Source organism: Coenobita brevimanus, chromosome 8, assembly GCF_032717465.1.
Source record: "Coenobita brevimanus isolate Jiangsu-jjx chromosome 8, ASM3271746v2, whole genome shotgun sequence".
In the NCBI taxonomy this organism is placed as follows: domain Eukaryota; kingdom Metazoa; phylum Arthropoda; class Malacostraca; order Decapoda; family Coenobitidae; genus Coenobita; species Coenobita brevimanus.
The window spans coordinates 41252361-41259789 of record NC_136961.1 but is presented as its reverse complement, the minus strand read 5'-3'; the positions used below and the strand labels follow the sequence as shown (position 1 = coordinate 41259789).

General features: G+C 40.9%; 1 non-coding gene across 1 annotated transcript; it reads right to left on the bottom strand.

Moving 5' to 3' along the window:
• Window positions 1–385: 385 nt before the first annotated feature.
• LOC145408970 (5S ribosomal RNA) lies at window positions 386–504 on the bottom strand. Its single transcript, XR_013899026.1, has one exon. It is a non-coding gene; the product is annotated as a 5S ribosomal RNA (ribosomal RNA).
• Window positions 505–7429: the final 6925 nt, after the last annotated feature.

Sequence of the window (7429 nt, the reverse complement as noted above, 5' to 3'; positions counted from 1 at the left end):
TTCTCTCAAAGACCACAACTACATTTACCTTTAGATTCCGTTTCTTACACACTTTCCAAACTCATTCACCAAGCCTCGCAGTTCCCACCTTCATTCTCACTTAATACAGTATCATCTTCAAACAACAGTACAGGAAGTTTCCAAACGCTTCCCTCTCTCATTAAGTTCAATCCAGCATCCACTGCTTTACCTTGTATCTCTTTTATATCTGTATCCGTATAGAGATTGAACAACCATGAAGACATGACATCCTTGTTTCAATCCAACATTCATTCATTCATCGCCAGACGCCATGTATCCCGGACGGGGTGGCCAAGGGCTTAGAGTTAATTGTTTTACAGGGAGGGACAATAATCCTCCACCAACCCCACTTGACACGTAGGGATGCCAACAGCATCTGGTGTTCCCAGGCGGTCACCCATCCAAGTACTAACCAGACCCAACGTTGCTTTACTTCGCTGATCGGACGGGAGGCGGTGTACTCAACGTGGTATGGCCGTTAAGATGGGAAAATTAACTCAGTTCTCACTCCACGCGAACTGCAGCCTTAGCATCCTCATACATACTCTTCACAGCATTCAACTGCTTCCCAAGTACTCCATATGTTCTAAATATTTTCCGCATTCCTTGTCTATCCACTCTGTCATATGCTTTCTCCAAATCCATGAAGGCCACATGCAATTTCTTTCCCTTTTCTGGAAAGTTTTCCAGTAAAAATCTTAGGACGAATATCTGATCTACATAACCGCTTCTTTTCCTAGAACATCACTGTTTTTCTCCAATCCAAATAATTCCTCTGTTTTTTCTCTAACTCTGTCAATAAGTATCCTACAATATACTCTTCCTGTTATGCTAAGAAGGCAAATGCTCCTATGATTACCACACTTTTTTTTTCCCCCTTTTCCTTTATACAGGAGAATAATTATACCTGACTTCGAATCCTCTAGGACTATGGCTTCCTCACAGGCTAATCTACACATCTTCCATATCCTCTTCACTGCTATCTCTCCCTCGTGCTTTAGCATTTCACCACACACACCCTCAATTCCTAGGTCTTTCTTCATTTTGACTTTCTTCATTGCTTCCACTACTTTCGCCCTACTGATCTTTTCCTCTTTTCTCATCTCCTCCTCCCAGCCATTCTCCAACCACTTATACTCACACTACCTTCATTCGCTATGTTTAACAGTTCCTTATAGTGTTCTTTCCATCCGTACACTTTTTCTCCCTTCCCCACTAGCAATCTACCATTTTTATCTTTCACTCCCCTACTACTTTCTTTTATCATCCTGTCTAACTCTGTTTACCTCTTTCCAGGACACTTTCGTACATTCCCTCCACTTTACACTCAAATTCCTTCCAAACTCCTCGTATACTCTCTTCTTACACTTTCTCATAAATCTTTTCTCCTTAGGATTAGGTATTGTACCATATTTACTTTAACATGGAGTGGTAAGTAGTGGCAAACATTATCCACACACTTGACGTAATGCTGCCCACATATTCCTTTACTTTTATCATTCTCTTTCTGTTTCTGCGCTCATTTCTTCCTGCTTCGCCCTTTCCTTGCTATCACTTTATTTTTTTCACGTTTCTTTCCATTTCAGGTGCCTTTACACTGAATGACAAGTCTAATAGTTTTCTGTAACCCAAGGAACCATTTACAATGCTCGGTGGTAACTATACAACCAGTTCACAGGGTGAATGGGAGCTTGCAATGGTGCCTCTGTTGACTAGGTGGAGAGTATCATTTGCGGCATCCACTCTGGAGCCAAACCTCCACACTTTTCCCCACGCCTCCTCACAGCGAGGTTCTGTTAACTCCAAGGAAACATTGGTCCACGGCACGAGGCGACCTTGCAGGGACGGTTTCTTGTCAGTGGTTGATGGGTCTGCTCGGCCATAAAGACTGGAGGTGATCTACAACAACAATAACAGCAGCAGCAACTTACTTGTGCCAAGATAGAAATACTGTTAGTTGGCTGGATCATAATTTAACTTTTCTAAGTATGAAAGCTAATATTCATTATATTAGAGTGTGGTATGTTCTTACTATATTTGATAATTTTCTAATTGCTTTTAAGTTTAGGATGGAGGTAAAGAAAAATCTATTTAAAGATTCAAAATTTTCACAGTCTTTTAATTGGCAGTTGTTAAATTCCTATGCAGTAATTTCAGAATACAAGAATAAAATTAGTAAATGTATCACAGAAGAAGATCCTGTGAATTTTGACTGTTTAGAATGTAGCTCATACAGGAATAACGATGTAATACATAATTGCAGAGGAACTAAAAAGTATATACAATATCCTCTGCAATATACTTAAAGACTCAAGCAATGAATAGTTATTCAATATCTCAGGAAGTACCGAGTAAAACCAGTACAGAATGATCCTGCGGCTACCGTACAGAATATATTGGTGAAAGAGATGAATTTGTTAAATGCATGATGGCTGGCTGTCCTTTGATTGGTAATGTAACTAAAGAAAAAATTTTAAAAACTCACTGAAGTTTTTAAAGCATAATGAGGTTCAGATAAGGAATGAAACAAATGGCCTGATCCTTGTGTAATAAAAGATATAATTCATTCCGGAAAGGGGTTAAGAAAACTACAAATAATATATGCTCAATAGTGAAAAATGATGGTGAATGTGACTCTGACCTAATTCCTTAAAATGTTTCCACAGAGATTAAAAAAATGTGTTTGATGATGGCGCATGTCAGAAGAAGAGTAGGTATTAACACTGGAGTGAGAAGCTGAACTGAAATGTCGGAAAAGGCAAATTGTTGGGACCTGTCAATATGAATGATGTGAAGACTTCACGTATAAGATTTGCTCCACCTGGAACAAACTGCCCTTGGATCTTGCTATTAGCACTGCAGTAAAGCAGTTATAAGAAATCTGGGTAGGACTTCAGCACGCACTAGAATGAGAATGTACTGGGTATGAATGCTCAAGCAAATACGAAGGATCTCCTCGGTAAGGACCACAAGGATTTGAGATACAAGCTTTCCCTTGTAACTCCTCGTATTCTTCCTCCCCCCATCTCTCTCTCTCTCTCTCTCTCTCTCTTTCTCTCTCTCAGTAGGAATTTCAGTTGCAGAAATGATTATGATTACACATTACCTCTAATACATGATAGTGGCGGAGTTTTTCTCTGTAACACACACACACACACACACACACACACACACACACCTGATACGTGTAGCTGACTATACGTGTCTCTTGGTATACCCATTTCGCTACCTCACCCATTTCAGTGCCTCACCCATTTTCCTGCCTCACCTGTTCCACTGCCTAACCCAGCACACTAAATCACCCACCTCAGTGACTCATCTAGGTCAATGTCTCACTCTCTAACCCACCTCACTACTTAACCTACCACACTGCCCCACGCGCCTCACTGTCCCACCAGCCCACTGCCTTACCCATTTCACTGCCTCCTCCATTTCATTGACTCACCCATTTCACTGTCTCGCTCATTTCACTGCCTCATCCATTACACTGTCTCATCCATTTCACTGCCTCATCCACTTCACTGCATCACCCATTTCACTGCCTCACCCACCTCACGCGCTCACCTCTCGTCACTTCGTCATCCTTTACATTACTTCATTCTCAATATCAACTTCATCTGGATATAAACCAAATAACTGTACTACTTAACGATGATAAAACATAATTTCCTGTATTTCACGCATTCAGTCCGATGGCGTATTTTCTTATTACACCCGCGCTTACTAAGCTAGAGCTAGATACTGTTTTACAAGACGTGTGTGTATGTGTGTGTGTGTGTGTGTGTGTGTGTGTGTGTGTGTGTGTGTGTGTGAACATAGCAGCTCGGAAAGTTTTTATTAGATATGGACCAAACTTGATGGAAGGGTTGAAGGTCTTCCCAAGGTTTGACTTATTTTTTAAGAACACTTTATCAAAGATCAAGAACGCAGGGCAAGGTCAGAATAAATATTCCTAATCTAATTTACGCTAAATTTGGAAAGGCTGAGACTGACTGATTAATTAATCTAAGTAAAACTGGCGACGCAATTGCCAAGGTCATACACCGCCAGATAAAAGTGAAAAAGATGACAATAAATAAAATAGAAGCGAACAATGCTCGTTCTAGTGCTGCTCTAGTCCGGTGTGTCTCTGTATTGAGTGACAAGCCAGATTATTCCCTGTGAGCCAGGAAATCATTTAATACGGGGTGGTAACCTTATAACCAACCCATACGTGTTCCCTTCGTGTCAAGAAGTGGGTTGGCGGAAGGTTAGTGCCCCTCCATGGAAAATGACTAACTAAAAAGACAAACAAAATGCCTCGGACCAGGACTGACCCACAAGTGTCGACCAAGGACCGGACAAAGGAGTAGGTGAGAATGAGAGGGCAAAGGAGAGTGTATGTATTGTTGTGTGCAAGAGATGGAAGATTATAAAAGGGTATGGATCAAGTGGTTCAAGGATTGTGTGGGTAAGACTGAAAGTAGGAATACAAGCATGGACAATTGTGTATGGATATGCGCCAACAGAAGACCGTGTGAACAGTGAAAGAAGAGTTCCGGGCAAATGTGGAAGCATGTATAGGAAAGTTTGAGAGGAGTGAGAGAGTGCTTTTGATTGGAGATATGGATGGAAAAGTAGGGAATGTGAAGGTGAATGGAGTAGTTGGTGAGTGGGATGTGCCTGCAGAAGTGGAAGAGAACAGTAGTGATCTAGTAGATATCTTTGTGGGGAGGGGGTCAGTGACAACTAATACCCTCTTTAGGCACAGAATGATCACAGGTATACGTGGCGAATGATGAGAGAGGTGGGTGTTGAACTGAATGAATGGAAGGCAGTGACTGCATATATGTGGATGAAAGAATGAGAAGGTATGTAATGGATGCAAGGGCATACAGAGATTGGGATTGTGGACTCTCTGGCCACCACTTGCAGGTGGTGAAAGTCAGGGTACAAATGCGATGGATAAATAGAAAGAGAGCAGGGCAGGAGGAAGCAGTCCATACAAAGAGGGTAGAGAGGTTGCATGAGGTTGAAAAAAAAAAAAAAAAAAGCAGAATATAAGACAGAACTGGAGTAGTAAGTGATTGGGTAAACACGATTTGGAGCAGATGGGGGAGGTGGAAGGTGTGTGCAAGGTATTCACAGAAGAAATATGTGCAGCATGTGAGGTGGTGTGTGGAGTGAGGATATAACAAAAGAGGGTGCAAGGAATAGCATGCTGGAATGTAAAGGTGAGACAAGCAGTGGCACAAAGGAAGAAAGCATAATCATAATGAGCGGATGGGAAGCAGAGGCCTGGAAGAAATTGAGAGACGGAATAAAGAGTTGTATGTAGAGAAGAGAAGAGAGGTGAAAACATTAGTAGGAATAAGAAGACCGTGGATCAGGAGTTTGGAAGGAATGTGAGTGTTAAGTGGAGGAAATGTAAGAAAATGTTCCGACAGGAGGTAAAGAGAGTTAGACAGGGTGATAAAGAAGGTAGTAGGGGAGTGAAAGATAAAAATGGCAAATTGCTGGTGGAGAAGGGAGAAACAGTACACAAATCGAGAGAACACTTTAAGGGACTGAGGGAGGCATCTCGACGAAAATATCAGGAGTCCGGGTCAAAATGTTACATTTTCTGTAAATGCCTCCCTCAAAGAAAACTGAAATCAGGGATAACTCTGCTAAAATATTGTGACACGCCAGCACTTATAAAACGCCTATTATTACACCTGTATGACGATAATGAGTCAGGTGGCGCCTCATGACACCTGCACCCTCTAGTGCCTAATGTCCTTGGAAAAGGATGGGACCAGGTCCCATATACTCAGAACAAGCTGCAAGCAATGTGTATACACCATATCAAACACATACAATAGGTTTGGTTGAATAACTATGGCTCTGTGTGAAACCTTCAATTGCTGATTTCTCGAAATGTAAGATATTTGATAACAATATGGCATACCTTCATAACCTGTGAATGTACTCCCAATCGGTTTGCAGTATTCAAAAGAGCAATAGATGTAGTATAATTGCACTCAGAAACACCATTCTAATGATGTATTATTATCTTTTATTATCTCTTATAATAAAAAAACTATATTTGCTCAGTCTATACAAAAATATTCAGTAGACATATAGAATAGAGCAACTGGCAAAACTCTGTTTATAAATGTAGAAGAACAGTTATACACATTTTGCATAAAAGAAATGGGTATATAATATAAATACAAAGAAAGCTATGACATCTATAGGAAGTACTCATAATGGCTCTCACGAATTAAAAAACAAATAATAAGGGCCCATACAAAAAGTTCTGTTGCATTCACCTTCAAACTTGGCCAAAATGATCCTTATATAATCTAGTTTACTGTGTAAAAATCTCAGCTCAAAATTCTAATTTTTGATTTTCGGTCAGATGCCACCCTTAAACGGAGAATATAAGTAATGCAAGTATACGTGGCTGGGGAATGGCTGGGAGAAGGAGAGAGATGTGAAAGGAGGAAGCGATCAGTAGGATGAAAGTAGTGGAAACAATGAAGAAAGTCAAAATGGGGAAAGCCCCAAGAATTGATGGAAATTGTGGTGAAATGCTGAAGCAAGGGGAAGAGACAGTAGTAGAAGGGATATGGAAGATGTGCAGATTGGCCTGGTAGGAATGTAGGGTCCCGGAGGATTGGAAGTATGATAAAGTTATGCCCCTGCACAAAGGAAAAAGGGAAAACAAAGTGTGTGGTAATCACATGGGGTATTTGTCTTCTTAGTGTAACAGGAAAAGTACATGGTAAGATATGAGTACTTACTGATGGATTTGGGGAAATAACAGGGGAATTAGTTGACGAAGAAATGGGAGGTTTCAGGAAAGGATGAGGTTCTGCAGATAAGATATTCATTCTAAGGTACTAAGTGAAAAAGTCTCTAGAGAAGGTAAAGAAGTTGTATTATCCTTCATGGATTTGGAGAAAGCATATGAGAGAGTACCGTATACAGGAAAGGAAAGTGGAAAACGTTAAGAATATATGGAGTAAAAAGGCAACTGTTGAATGCCGTGAAGACTATGTGTGACGGAGCTAGGGCCGCAGTGCATGTGGATGGTGAACTGGGTGAAATTTTCGATTTGAATGTTGGACCGAAACAGGAATGTGTCACGTTTCCATGGCTGTTCAATCTGTGTATGGATGGATTTATAACAATGATACAAGGTTGGGCAGTGGATGTTGGAACGACCTTAATGAGAGAGGGCAGCGTTTGGAAACTTTCTGTTCTGTTATTTGCAGATGATACTTATTGTAAAGGGAAGATGAAGGGGGAACTGCAAGGCTTGGTGAATGAGTCTGGGAGAGTAAGAAACGTAATATAAAGGCGAATGTAGGGAAGAGTAACGCTGTGGCCTTTGAAAGACATGAAGTCACCAAATGCACAGCGAGGATGGATGGTGAGGAAA